Genomic DNA, 14,772 nt, shown 5'->3' with positions numbered 1-14,772 from the left:
CTTACCTTTATTTGTGAATGTCTTCTTCTTTGCTTCTGCTTCTGAAATTAAGCGGTCTTAACTTCCTCACTGTGTGGTGTGTACCTCTGTTGTAGGAGACTGCTCTCTCTTTTTTTTTTCTTTCTTAATCTGCCTCGGATGACAGATTAATCTGCGGCTGATGACAGATTAATCTGCGGCTGGTGACCCCATCTGACCTTAGCCAGTCTTTAAGAGTCTTCCAGGAATCTACTGTCTGTGTGTGTCTCTTTCAGTTGTAAATGTAGCCACTCTGCCCTCAATTGTCAGGGCCAGGCAAAGTCCCTCTTGTGGGTGGGGTTATTGTGTCCTTTCACACTGACGCCACTCAGGGGAATAGTCTGCCTGAGCAAGATAGCTACTGCTGTTTTGGGGTGGAGTCAGCACTGGGGTACCCCCGGCTACTCCCTCAGTTCTCTCCCCAATGCCTCTGTCATCTGACTTTTCTCAAGTGTCTCTAGGCCAGTCCATGTCCCCTTTAGCCATTGATCTACTATCTATGACTACCACTCTGTACTCAGCAGTCAGGCTTGTCCAACACTGGGTTGGATGGAGCCTCCTGGAGGAAGGGCTATTGTGTCCCTTCCAGCTGCTGCCACTTGGGGGAGTGGTCTGCCAGAGCAAGATGGCAGCTGCAGAATGGGGCATGAGTCAACACCCAGACCCCTCTGTCTACTTCCTCAGTTATTTCCCCTAAGCCTCTTTCTCCAGTCTCTCCTCAGGTGGCTGTAACCCACTCGGCCCCCTTCTCCCCTGGAGCTCAGGGAAAGTGGCTGCCACTACGAATTTTTGTGTTGGCCCATTATATGGCTCTTTGGGTCTCCAGCCACCTGTCTCAGGCAGAGAGCACATTGCCACTTTTCACAGCTGGCTGTTATCTGTGTGCTTTTTGGGCTCTGGTGCTGTAGGCTAGAGATTCCCACTTATGTTTTAGACCCCACTCTTCTTAGGGGGATCCAATTGGTCATTTCAGTATCCCTCTGGCACTGCTGCCCATCGGCACCCAGTCCACCTTCTTGAACATCTACTGTACTCCTTAATCAGTCAGGTTGTTCTGAAGCTCATTCCTTTGTCTGTCCAAGGTTTTAAGGTTCCTCTCTCACTATTGTTCAGTTGTTTTCCAGGTGATTTCTCCACAATTTATTTGTAATTCCAGATTAGTCCTGGTAGGAGGTCAGTGTGACTTCCACTCACTCCTCCACCATCTTGAAGTCTCTCCGCAAGTACTTCATTTTTCAAAGAGCATTGCAGAAGCTCAATTTCCTTGCCTCATGTGGTCACTTAATCTAAAATTTCTGGAACTAGGATTTTGGAATTAAAATAGTCTAAATATTAACCACAACTCTGCCACTTGACCTACTTTCACCCATTAGCAGTTTAGATTTTTTGTGCAAACTTCATGGAAGCCCATCATTTATGACCTCAACAACCTCACCATGGTTGTTGACTGTTTAGTTATAAATAAAATAGAATTATTTAAAGACAATCAGCACAGAGAATCCCTGGAGCTCAGTGGAATATAAAACCCCATGGTTCAGCTCACGGGTCTTCCCCAGCCCTCAGCACTACATGCTGAGAGATGTATGCATCCCTAAGACAGCAATAACTCCAGAACTAGCCATGGCTGGACATATCATAGTTAGCAAAAAAAAACTATATTTGAGTTTTAATTTCAGATAAGCAATGGATACATTTTTAGTATAAGTATATCCCATGCAATTGTTAGGACTTGCTTATAGTAAATAAATTCCTTTTGTTTATGCAACAATCAAATTTAACTGGGCATCCTATATCTGCCAGCTCTCATCCTGATATTTAAAATTGTTTATTATACATTCAATGCTAAAAACAAGCTAAGCATATATGAAACACTGGGTCTCGTTGTTATTAGAAATGTAAAAACTAATAAAGAAAAAAATGAGTTACTATATGCTAGTTTGAAAAATAACGAATCATAGTAACAGATGCTATTTATTGAGCACTTACTTTCAGGCATTACTTTCACAATAAGGCAAATATGTTTCCCTATTTTATTAATAGTGCTCCTTGATCAATTTTGACTTTAAAGGTACTACCTGAAGCACTGAACTTTTAATCCAATACTTAGGCAGTCACACACCCTTTTGTGCACTTTTGCAAGGAAGGCTGAAACTTCACTGCTGTTTTCCAGTGTGTTGCAGCCTCCCTAGGCTGGGCAGGTCCACTTGAGACTCAGGTAGATGGAAGAAAATGCATGGAGATGTGGGGATGCTTTACATGCCTTTATTAAGTGGTGTTGCACAGGCCACAAGCCCATGTCTATGTTAGTGTCCTGACTCCCTCACTCATTCTCAGGGAGAAGCCCCCACTTCCTTAAGTACCAAATAGAACAAAGCCAGCCTTAGGCCAGAAAGTAAGGTGACCTAGCATGAGCTGCGCATGCAAGCCTACTCACAGCCAAGAGGCAGTTTATCACACTCAGACTCAAGGCTATGAGAACACTTATTTATCAGACCCCTTCAAAGTTGTGAGAATCTGCTCCCTCTAGTTACCCAAGCACCTGGGTGAGGAAGCCAGACTGCCTCCATTTACCCTACATCCAGTGTCACCGTCCTAGTAGTGCAAAACCAGCATCATTTTTTTAAATGGAAAGACTCCATCCTAGTTGGTTATGCCATCATGATGGTTAAATATGTTGTGTCACCCCTCTTAAAATATCTATACAGGTGACATCCTGCATATTTAAAATCTCAGACAATTGCATGAATGTTTACTTTTTTTTTAACCTGACTCTTAGAAGCCCTACACTCTAGCCCCAAAAGAATTAAGCAAACTACACTCACAATTTGAGCTCCTTTGGAATTCATATGCTGTTTTGTTTTGAGAAGGATAATTTGGACTCCTGGGAAAATAAAAAAGAAAACTCTCTCCCCAGATCTCTTTATCCTTGACCATTAAACCAAGAAACTGCCATACCAATAGCCATTCCCTCCTTAACCACAGGAAGGTCACTCCAGAGAGAAAGGGTGAGATAAGTAAGTGTTCTCTTTACCCTAGGAAAAGAAGTCTCATGTTGGATTCCACACATTTAGTGTTGGGATGAGGAACAGAGGACACAACACAACACAGCCACAACCCCAGCTCTCCACTGGTTCTCCCCTCCAGTCTGACACCAAAAGACAAATCACAAGGTAAGGAGCTGCCTCCTCCACCAAAGGAAAATCTTCCCCTTGGGTTGCTCAGGCCACTCATACAGACTGGGGTAAATTTAGAACCTAGCTGTCTCCTACGACTTGCAGAGTTTGGTACCATTTGAGAAGTAGCAGCTGGTGGAGCCACTCACTCAGCACCAGTTAACAACACATTGTATACCAGCTCTGTCTTGCCCTAACTATAATAATGGTGTCAGAGAGCTTAGCCTCTTGCACAGAAAGCAGCAAATGTGGGATGAGGTCACGTCTTTTCTCTTTTCAAAACACCAGAAGGCTTCTGACTGGCCAGCATACAGGTCAGCTTGCTTGGCCAGCATGGCTTTCAGTGGGTGCACTGATCTCTAAATGGAGAAGAGGAAAATTATAGAGGAAGGGAGAAGCAAGCAACTAGCTAAAAAAGAAAAAGAAAGAGGCCAAACTTTTTCTTTCTTTTTATAGTACTACCACCTTCCTACAGTCCCAGGAAAGAGAAAGCACAGCTTAAAAAGTTTGCCATTTACAAATGAGCAGGCAGCACTCAAGGAGGTGCTTTTTTAACCCCTGCCACAGAAATTGTTGACAGCTAAGTGCCTTGGAAATTCGTGAGTGGGACACTACCATGCAGCTTGTCAGCTTACTCTTTATTAGAACATGTTTAATGGGATTTTGTGTTCAGCATGGTGAACTTTGAAAGACTCAAGTTCAATTTCACCTGCACAGCCCCATCTGTTCTTACTTCATGCTCAGAATTTCCATCTGCTCTCCTTTAGGCCTGTCTAATGGGATACCCAGTCCACCACTATGATTTTCCCAGATGCTGAAGTCATGGAAATTTTGTGACATTAAAAAAATTATAAAAACTTTGGTCCTACAAGTTACCTGTGTAAATTAATTCCATTGTACAACACTGTTTCTTGAATAGTATTTCCCAGAATGTCTGTTAAGAGTGACTAGGACATGCATGGAGACAGTTTATTTACTGCTTATCTACAAGCTGACTTCCAGGACTATAAGTAACAATGCAGGGTAAGATCAAGAGCCATGTCCGAGACCCTTCTTCCTAACTGGTCAGCTCAAAATTTTTCTAATTCCAAGCCCAAATCATAGATCTCCTTTTGGCTCTGGGCTAACAGAGAGCAAGATGAACTCCTCATCATTTCAGTTGTCTAACTTAGCCTGACCTCAGGCTCAGAAGAGCTGAACTTTGGGTGATGGTCAGCAAGGGGCAGCCAAGCCCTGTGAAGGCATGACACCAGGAGCTCATAGGAAGGTGGCTGGACCATAATACCAGTGTTTGAGATGCCTTTATGTTGGTGAGTCATTCTTCTCATTTCAGAGCTTCCAAAAAGAAGTCCACACTGGAAAAGCAAGGACTTTCCATATAAAGTCTGAGATGATTACTAGTGGGGACAAAGTGAGAGAGAAACAAAGGAAGGAGCTAAATAAGGCCATCATTAAGGACTGGAAGGTTTGCAGAAAAACATTTAGCATACCAAAAGGGACTTACCGACTATTCAGAAAGGTCTCTGAATTAGAACTCTGGTTTACCCAACATTTATTTGAGATGATGATTCATTTAGTGTACTATATCGTTTAATGTCATTGGCAGCTATAAACAGACCACAACATAATAGGCTGCTTTGAAAAGCCCTCAGATAGTCTCCTCTCTGCTAATATGCCAGCTGGTTACTCTCTATTTGGGGTCAACATGTGTGATTAAGTTGAAGCATTTCACTCATTGTGCTTTTAAACTCAAATGTTGAGGAAAATGTAATGCATGACCTTTGAATGAGTTCATTGGAACATTTGGAAGAAACACCCAGCCTCTCTCAGATTACAATGGCCTGTCTCTGTCAGCTGCTCCATCCTGCTCGTCTCCCAGGTGTGAGGGTCAGGGTGACTGGCATATCTTGTTGGGAGGTAGAGTCCCCTCTGATCTTGTCTTGATCTTCTGGGGTATGTTGGTGACATCACTGGTCTTCAAGGTACTGTATCTCATCCCAGCTGGACCCTAAATATCTGGTGAACTTGAAATGAGCCTAGGGTTCCAGTGCTGCTCAAAGGAGCTTAGGACCCTGTTTTCCTTGATAACTGGCCTCCTTCAGCCTTCAATTCTGAAGAGACCTGGACTTACCTCAGTAGGATGAAAAGCTAGCCCAAGTCACCTCCATTTCCCGTTCAAGCACAAAAGAGGATGCATTCTCCTCTGTCTCCTCTTATTGCACCTCCATTTACTGTGGGAGATCCTGTCTCTTTGTTTTTCCTCTGTCATCATAAAAAACACCTTGAAACACCTTCTTTTCATTGGAAACAGCTTTCTGAGAGGAAGACACCAAGATGGCCCTCAATATGCTATAGGAGAGTAGAAAAGAACTGAGATAATTTATTCTCAGATCACAAATAGATTTGGAGTTTTTGGAAACTATTGAAGCAATCAGTGTAAGTAACAAAAAAATAGTCTTAACTAAGAGCATAAAGTGTACCACTTTAGTGCCTTACTCACTTACAAAAAAGATAATTTTCTCTTATAATAGTATCTGCCTAAAATTTTAGCCATGTCAGATTGTCTTTTTGCTAGTTCTCTAAAAATAGATATTGTGGAGAACATGTTCTTTCCATAGAAGGAGAGATGGGATGAAAACACAGTGAAGACATGTACTGCCAGAACAGCTCAAACCTTTTAGTGACACTCATTCCCGAAGGTTAATCTGTCTCAGACTCACTGTTTGGACAAAAAATAACAGTAGCAGGGGAAAAAAAAAAAAACAGAAAAAAGAAACCAAACACGATTGCATCTCTATGACCAAGTTTTTCTGCTGTTTAAAGTGTACCTCACTTAGGAGACTTATCACTGCAGCAAAACACACGTGAGTCCCAGAGCCACAGCATGTCATTAAGGACAGCACACTGCAACATAAAACACTTGAATCCCACATTTGCAATTTGTCATTTAGAAAAGAAAACACTGCTGAGACATACATATGATTTCTATGGTCACAGTTTGTCACCTAGGAGAACAACCACACGCATGAGTTCAAGTGTCACAGTCAGTGAAGGGAGAACACACTACAGAGCTGTACAATTGAGTTTGAGAGTTGCAGTTGGTCACTCAGGAAGAACACATTGAAGGAAACAAAATGAGAGAGGAGTGAGTGTAAGTCACACTGACCTCCTCCCAGGACGAACCTGGAATTACAACTAAATTGTGGAACAATCATCTGGAAAAAACAACTGAACAATAGCAAGACAGGAGCCTTGTAATCTCGGAGACAGAGGAATAGGCTTTAGTACATTCTAATTGCCATTTATTCTGGTCTCCGGCAAAGGTGGGGACAGAGTGGGCTAGAGACACCTGAGGAAAGACTGGGGAAGGAGGCTTTGGGGAGAGAACTGAGAGGGTAGCCAGCAGGATCTTAGTGCTGACTCATGCCTCATGTGGCAGCAGCCATCTTGCTCAGGCAGAGACCACTCCCTGAGTGGCAGCAGCATCAGAGACCCAATAGCCCACCACCAGGTGGGATTCCACCCCAACCTGTGTTGTCTAAGACGCCTGCTGAGTGCAGACTGGCAGCCACAAATAGTAGATCCCTGGCTAAATGGGGCAGAGAGAGGTCTGGAGACACTTGAGGATGGACTAGGGATGGAGGCTTTGGGGAGAGAACAGAGAGAGTAGCCAGTGGGATCGCAGTGCTGACTCCTCCCTCATATGGTAGCAGCATGAGAGGACTCAATAACCCTGCTCCCAGGAAAGACTCTGCTCAACCCTAGCAGGCTGTCTAAGGCAGCCTGCTAAGTGCATAGTGACTAGATTAACAGCTGAAGGAGACAGCCACAGACAGTGGATTCCTAGAAGTCTTGAACAGACTGCCTAAGGTCAGACAGGGTCAACATCTGACATCATCAGAGGTAGATCCAAAAAGAAAAAAACATCAGTCTCCTACCATAGAAGTTCACACCATAAAGTCAGGAAATCAAGACAGATGAACTTAAGATGCAGAAGCAAAAAAGAAGACTCTCATGAATAAAGGGAAGACAAAGAAATATTCCCCACTTGAAGGGAAAGAAGGAATCCCCAGAAAGAGAACTAAATGAAATAAAGGCAAGTAAACTATCAGATATTGAGTTCCAAACAATGGTTCTAAGGGAGCTCAATGAGCTCAGTGAGCTCAGAGAGAATTACCAAAAACTACAGGGAAACTACGAGGAACTTACTGCAAACTATATCAGCATGAAAAAGGACATAGAAACTATCAATAAGAGACAACAGGAAATGAAGAATACAATTTCTGAATTGAGGAACACAGTAGAAGAAATCAAAAGCAGGCTAGGTGAAGCCGACAATTGAATCAGCAAACTCAAGGTAGGACAAGGTAGGAGGACAAGGTAGAAAAAAAATTCCAGAAAGAGCAAGAAAATGAAAAAAAAAAAACTCAAAAAGAATGAAGAGGCATTTAGGGAAACGCAGGAAAACTTGAAATGTAAAGATATTTGCATAATAGGGATACCAAAAGGAGAATAAGATGAGGAAGGGATAGAGAGCCTGTTTGAAAAAGTAATGATGCAAAACTACCCCAATTGGAGGAGAGAAAAAGTCATGCAAGTCTAGGAAGCACAGAGGGTCCCATTCAAGAGGAACCTAATGAGGCCCACTCCAATGCATATCATCATTAAAATGACAAATATCAAAGACAAAGAAAGATTCCTAAAGGCAGCAAGGAAGAAAGAGGTAGTAATATGTAAGGGAGCCACAATACAGCTAGCAGCTGACTTCTCAACAGAAACACTGCAAGCCAGAAGGGAGTGGCAAGAAATATTCCAAGTAATGAAAAGCAAAGGCCTGCAACAACAACTACTCTACCCAGTAAGGCTCTCAATTAAAATAGAATGCAAAATAAGGAATTTCCCAGACAAAAGAAGGCTAAAAGAATACACCTCCACCAAACCAGCACTGCAAAATATGCTAAATGGACTTCTTTAAGAAGATAAAGAGAAAGAGTCTATGAATACCCCTTTCCTTTCACAGTTGCCAATACTTGATACTACCAATATTTTTTAGTATGTATTAAGCCAATTGGGACGATGATACATTATTTTAATTATTGCTTTATTATTTGTTGAAACTAAACCTGTTTTTGTATATTTATTGCTTGTTTCTATTATTTTTAAAAAGTTTAAAATAACTGTGTGGTATTCTTTATCCATTTTTTGATTAAATGTTTGTAGAATTTTTCCCTAAAAAAAAGCATTAACCCTTTTTAGATGTGTTGCAAATACTTTCCCATTCTATTACTTGTCCTTCAACTTTTTAATATGTGTATTACTGTATAGTCTTAAATGTTTAATATAGTTATATTGTCAATATTTTACTTCATAGCTTCTGGGTTTGAATATTTTACTTCAGGATAAGAAAAATATTAGTTTGTATTTTCTCCTAAAACTCCTTAGATTCTACATATTGACTTTTAACTCACCTGAGTATTTCTTGTATAATGTGTGAAATAGGGCTCTATATTTGTTTTATTTCAAGTAATAGTGGTCTATGCACCTTGTTTTCTGAATAAGCCTTATTTTACCCATTGATTTGAAATAATAATTTAATCATTGTTAGACAAATATGTACACTTGTCTCTAGGATGTTCATTATATTTCACTGATCTACTTGATTATTTCTGTGTTGGTCTCATGTCGTTTTAATTGGTGAGACTTTATATTGGTTTTAAATTTTTAAATTTTTTATAATTGACTTTGACATCTAAAAAAATAAAATTGATCTGAATTTATAAAAGAAAGGCAAAACAAAAATAAAAAGAAGAAAGGAAAGAAAGAAAGAAAGAAAGAAAGAAAGAAAGAAAGAAAATGAAAGAGAAAAATATCATATATGTTTTAAAAATAGAAAGTTTTGTTACATTAAAGTAGAGAATTGCATGCTGGAATATAGTCAAGTTTTCTTTTGCTTAACCTGTGTGGACCAATACATCAAAGCGATTAACATAACCAAGCTGGTGCAAATGATTTTCAATGCTTAATTTGGATATTTTGAGTATGTCTGCTAGCTTCTGCATGGTATAATGTTGGTTGTTCTCAGTTAATGTCTCAGTTTGATCGCTCTCAACTTCAACTGGTCTATGCAATCTTGGAGCATTGTTCAGTGAGAAAAATCCAGCAGGAAACTGCAAACCACTTTTGACACATTGAATGAGTCACAGCAGCCTCTCCATACAATGCACACATATTTTTCTATTTATTAACTTTCTTGATGCAAAAGAGAATATGCTAATAATGTTGCTCATTTTCTTCCATGTTCAATATTAAAGTGGCTACACAAAAATCCACTGATTTTGATGTGTTTCTTTAATGCACGCTGATATGACAGCTGTCACAATACAAGAAAACAAAATTATTTCAAATGAAGTTAAAGACAGCTGAGGACTGCAAGAGCCATCTTATGGAAAAACACTGAATGGACCTTTTGGCCAACCCAATACACAGTGTATGGTATCCAGCTCCCCATGTAAAAAGGGTCATTGTATCTGAGAGGTGATGGGCAATCAGAGAAAGGGTCATGAAATCCGGAATTGCCAAGCTTTTTCTCCCCTGCTGAACTTGGCCACAAAGAAGAACTAGTAAAAAGAGAAAGAACAAAGACAAAAGTTTATTTAAATATTACACACAATACATAGAAAAGCAAACTAACGCATTGGCAAGGTCACCTGAGGCAGAGATTCAAAAACTCCTCTCAAATTGATATCTCTCCCTGCTGCCTGGGAAATTCATAGAACATGCACAGTGAACTGAATTAAGCTGACTCCCTTTATGTCGGCACCTATTTCATCACTGTAACAATGGCCTCCACTCAGGGCCTAGAAATATACATGAGGACACTCCGAGAAGCAGACCTGGCTACAACAGTTTTGAAGAACAAAGAGCTTCCACTCAACTTTTGCTCTATTCCTTTGGCTTCTTACCCTTAATGAAAACCATGAAGCTGAAACCACAACGGAACCAGACCACCTGTGCAAGTGGGCTCTAAGGTGGGGGGAGCGAAGGGATGGTAAAAGGGAGTGAACGCAACCAGAACAGCAGGACCACGGAGAAGGTGGGAGGAAGAGCACTGGGTGCATGGATCAGCCAAAAACCACCGTGTATCTTTCCCACTTCACTCTCGATGACTCTTCTCAGATATTTCTACCCCCTGCTCCTAGTACTCAGAATATAAATCAGTTATGACTAAGACATAAGTACTGAACACATTCCACACTTTCTAGGACTCGTCTCAAGTTCATGGATGCCTCCCTTTTGATAGGCATTCTCTGATTAGTGGTAGAACTGTTATGTATGACTTACTAGACAGGTACTATTCTGAGATTCGCGTACTCAGAAAAATAAATAAGATTTCAATTTTCAGAATAAAAATGCCCAAGAAGTGTTCTTTGACAAGAATTTAATAATTAAAGCAACATGGAAATGTAATAACATAATAAAGTAATCATGTTTTGTAAATTATAATACAACATAAGGGCTAATATACATTATATAAATATTTATGATAAGGTGAAAGAATAAATAAATCATAAATAAACACACTAGCAATGAATAAATAACATCAAGGCCATCACCTCTTAGGGACTGATGTCCAAGGAGCTGAATTTTGTAACATGCTGTTGATTAACACCCTGACAAAAGATGTGCTTAATAAAAATCAATAAATCCTGTGACTGAGGCAGAAAGCAGAGCCTTTTGCCATGACCTAAGTCCTGTGTACAAGGGTAAGCCGACACATTCATCGGTGACAATTGGATCAAGGTGACCGCTGGTCTCTGTCCCTATTTCTTAACATGTCTTTCAAGGTTAGTATTGAAGACAAGGATTTCAAGATTTCAAGGATTTCGAGATTCAAGGATTCCACTGGGACACGATCCCAGGCACAGTCACTATACTTCCTCTCTTTCAAGTAGAGACAAAGGCCCTGGAAGTACCTCCTCAAAAAAAAAAAAGAAAAGAAAAGAAAGAAAGAAAAGAAAGCAGTAAAGAAGGAAAGAGAAAGAAAAGAAGGAAAGATGGAACTCCTATCTTTTGCGACAACATGGATGGAACTGGAGAATATTAAGCTAAGTGAAATAAGCCAGTTAATGAAAGACAAATACCATATGATATCACCTATAAGTGGACTCTATTTAACAAAATAAACTAATGACCAAAATAAACCACAGGCATGAAAACACAGAGCAGATTGAAAATGACCAGAATTTTCATTTCTGGTCATGGACAACATGGACATGGACCCATGGACATGGACAACAGAGTGGGAATTTTCTGTGGGGATGGAATGGGTGGAGGATGGTAAAGGGGAAAAACTTGAGACAACTGTAATAGAATAGACATGATTTAAAAATTAAAAAAAAAACAAAAGAAAACAAAGAATATTTTATGCTTTAAAAGACAATAAATAAAGATTAAGAATTTTTGCAAAAAAAAAAAAAAAAAAAGAAAGGAAGAACACACTGCCTTACCACACAGGCTAGTTTTAAAATTGCAGTCTGTCACTAAGGACAGAAAACCCTGCAGCATAGCACACTTGAGTTCCACAGTCACAGTCTTTTTCCTAAAAGATATCATCTGCAGCAGCATACATGTGAGTCCTTGCTTAACAGGCTGTCACTCAGAAGAGCACACAATGTGGCGCCAAACATGTGTTTCAGAGTGACAGGCTGTCATGAAGGAGAGCACACATTGACACACCACATATATGAGTTCTAGAGTTGCATTTTATATCTTAGGAGAGCACAGACTGTGAACTCACACATGTGAGTTTCAGAGTCACAGTCTGTCACTAAGGAGAACACACTGCAACACAACACACATGATTTCCAGAGTCACAGGCTATCACTTAGGAGAGCACACACTGCAGCACCACACATGAATTTCACTGTCACCATCTGATGGGGATAAAGTAAAGAGAAAATTTTAATTCTGTGCTGCATTTTAGACAATCCATACAGCATTAACAGAATAAGATTGGACATGGACAAGAAAGAATTTGAAGAAGCACGTTGTTACCTCCAGAAGGTAACAGGCAAATGTTCTTCCTAAAAGAATGTTGTAGGCATGTATGTTAGGCTTTTATCAATCACAAAAAAATAAAAATAAAATGTTTAAGTATTTGTAAAATATATTAAACCTGAATAGGATTAGAAATATAAATGTCTTCATTTCTTGCTACCTTAATACTTCACTACTCCAGGAAAATATATGGCCCTGAATGTAATTCTAAGAAGCTAAAATATAGCCCTGGTAAAAGATGATGTTGTGTCACAGTGTATTTAGAATCAGATAACTGTCTTTTTAGATTTTTACTATCACCTTTACTTTGTGACCTAAGGATTATCATCCTCAGTTAGAATCTGCCTTAGGATATTGTTGGTAGGGTTAACTGAAATGACAGTTAAGTGCTTCACATATGTCAAATATGTCAGAGCCTGGCATATAGAGAGTGTTCAAGAAAGAACATGTATTATTTTATTTAATTTTAAAAAATTCACTTATATAAATCTGTATTTTATATTTAACCTTGTTTTCATCTGTCCAGTTTATGCAAAAGAAAGCACTAAATGAAAGGAAGATGGCAGAGGAGTGAATGGGGGTCACGCTGACCTCCTCCTCCCAAGACCAAACTGGAATTGCTACTAAATAGCAGAGAAATCACCTGGAAAACAATGGAACAATAGTAGGAGAGGAGCCTTGGAGCCGCGGACAGACAGTGAATTCAACTCTCACACATCCCAACAGGTGAGAAGTGTGGTGGAGGCTCGAGAGGGTGAGCTGGGTGCCCACGGGCACCAGCACCAGAGGGACATTGAAACAGCCAGTTGGATCCCCCTGAGAAGAACGGGGTCTGAATCATAAACAGGGACCTCTAGACTACAGCAGCTAAAACCAGAAAAACACACAGATAAAACGCAACCCCCAAAAGCTTAGGGGCGCTCTCTGCCAGAGACAGGTGGCTGGGGATGCAAAGAGACAGTTAAAGGGCCAACGCAAAAAGTGCAGTGGCAGCCACCCTACTTGGTCTCTGGGCAGAGGCAGTGGCAGAGTGGGCTGGTGCCTAGGAAAAGATTGGTGAGGAAAACTTTGTGAAGAGAACTGAGATGGCAGTTAGTGGAGCCCTGGTGATAACGCACCTCCCACTCTGCAGCTACCATCCGGCTCAGGCATAAGGGAATCAATTAACCTGCCTTTTGCATGCTCCACACACAGCTTGCGCGCATGTGAGCTGGAGGGCTAAGTGCAGACAAGCTTGAAGAAATAGAGGATCCCTAGCCAAAGGGGTCACACAGCTGCATAGAGAGACTTGAGGAGAGATGGAGGCACTGGAGAAAGAACGGGAGGAGGAACCGGGAACTCCCAACTCCCTCCCCATTCTGTAGTCTCCATCTTGGGCAGGCAGGGTGCGCCCCCAAAGAGGCAGAAGCCGGGTGTGCAAAACCAGACTACTCATGATTGCAATGCAGTCCACACAAATATTGGATTCTTGGCCGGAGAGGTCACAGAACTGCCCAGGGACCCCTGAGGAAAGACTGGAGACAGAGATGTTGGGGAAAGAACGGGAGGAGGAACCGAGGAGTCGCAGCTCCTTCTCCTTTCCGTAGCCTCCATTGTGCGGGAACAAGCCACACCACCAAAGAGCCAAACACTGAAAAAGACACAATAGACAGCACGAAATCACCCAATGCAAGCGCACACACTCACGCCAAGTGGCCGGAGAGGGCTGGTGAGAGTGTGTGTGGACCCGCATGGGCTGGAGAGGGTTTGCGTGGGCTAGCAAGGCCTCCCACAGGGTGGGCACCGATGGGGCCTGCAAGGGAGTGCGCTGAGAGATGAGGGCAGGCGTAAACAGGTCCACACAGATCCGCACAGGCCCGCAAGTGCAGAGCGGTCCATAGAAATAGTGGATCCCGGGCGAAGGGGTCACAGAGCTGCCCAGAGTCCCTGGAGGAGACACTGGAGACAGGATTAACCAGAGAGTCCTGGAGCTGACTTCCTCCCATTTCCATAGTCTCCATCTGGCGAGGGCAAGCGACGCCCCCAAAGAGCCAAAAGTAGGGAAAGCACACAATAGAAGACCCTAAACTGACCACTCCCAGGGTGCCCACCAGGCACGGATGCTAGAAAATGTGCGGGGTTGGATGAACAAGCGCCCAGGTGGGCTGGAGATCCTATCGGGCAGGCGATCCAGTTAGGCAGGGGAGCAGACTCAAGGAGTGGGGGGGGGGGGGAGTGCATAAGGATCCACAGAAATAGCGGATCCCTGGCTGAAGGGGTCACACAGCTGCCCAAAGCAGGAGTCAAACACAGACAGTAGATTCCTGGAAGGCTCAAACAAACGACCTAAGGTCATATAGGGTTAACAACTGACATCATCATGGCGGGCCCAGAAAGAAAACTAAAGAAAAAATAAGTAAATAAACAGATAAACAAACAAATAAATAAATAAAAAGACCAGCCTACTACCATAGAGGATTAATTCACAAAGTTAGGAAATATAGATGGCCCAACTGAAGCAGAAGCAAAATTAATTAATTAATTA

Source organism: Pteronotus mesoamericanus, unplaced genomic scaffold, assembly GCF_021234165.1.
Source record: "Pteronotus mesoamericanus isolate MK-2021 breed Mesoamerican mustached bat unplaced genomic scaffold, CSHL_Meso_final scaffold_125, whole genome shotgun sequence".
In the NCBI taxonomy this organism is placed as follows: Eukaryota; Metazoa; Chordata; class Mammalia; order Chiroptera; family Mormoopidae; genus Pteronotus; species Pteronotus mesoamericanus.
The sequence above is the reverse complement of the archived record's forward strand: the minus strand, read 5'-3'. Positions refer to the sequence as shown.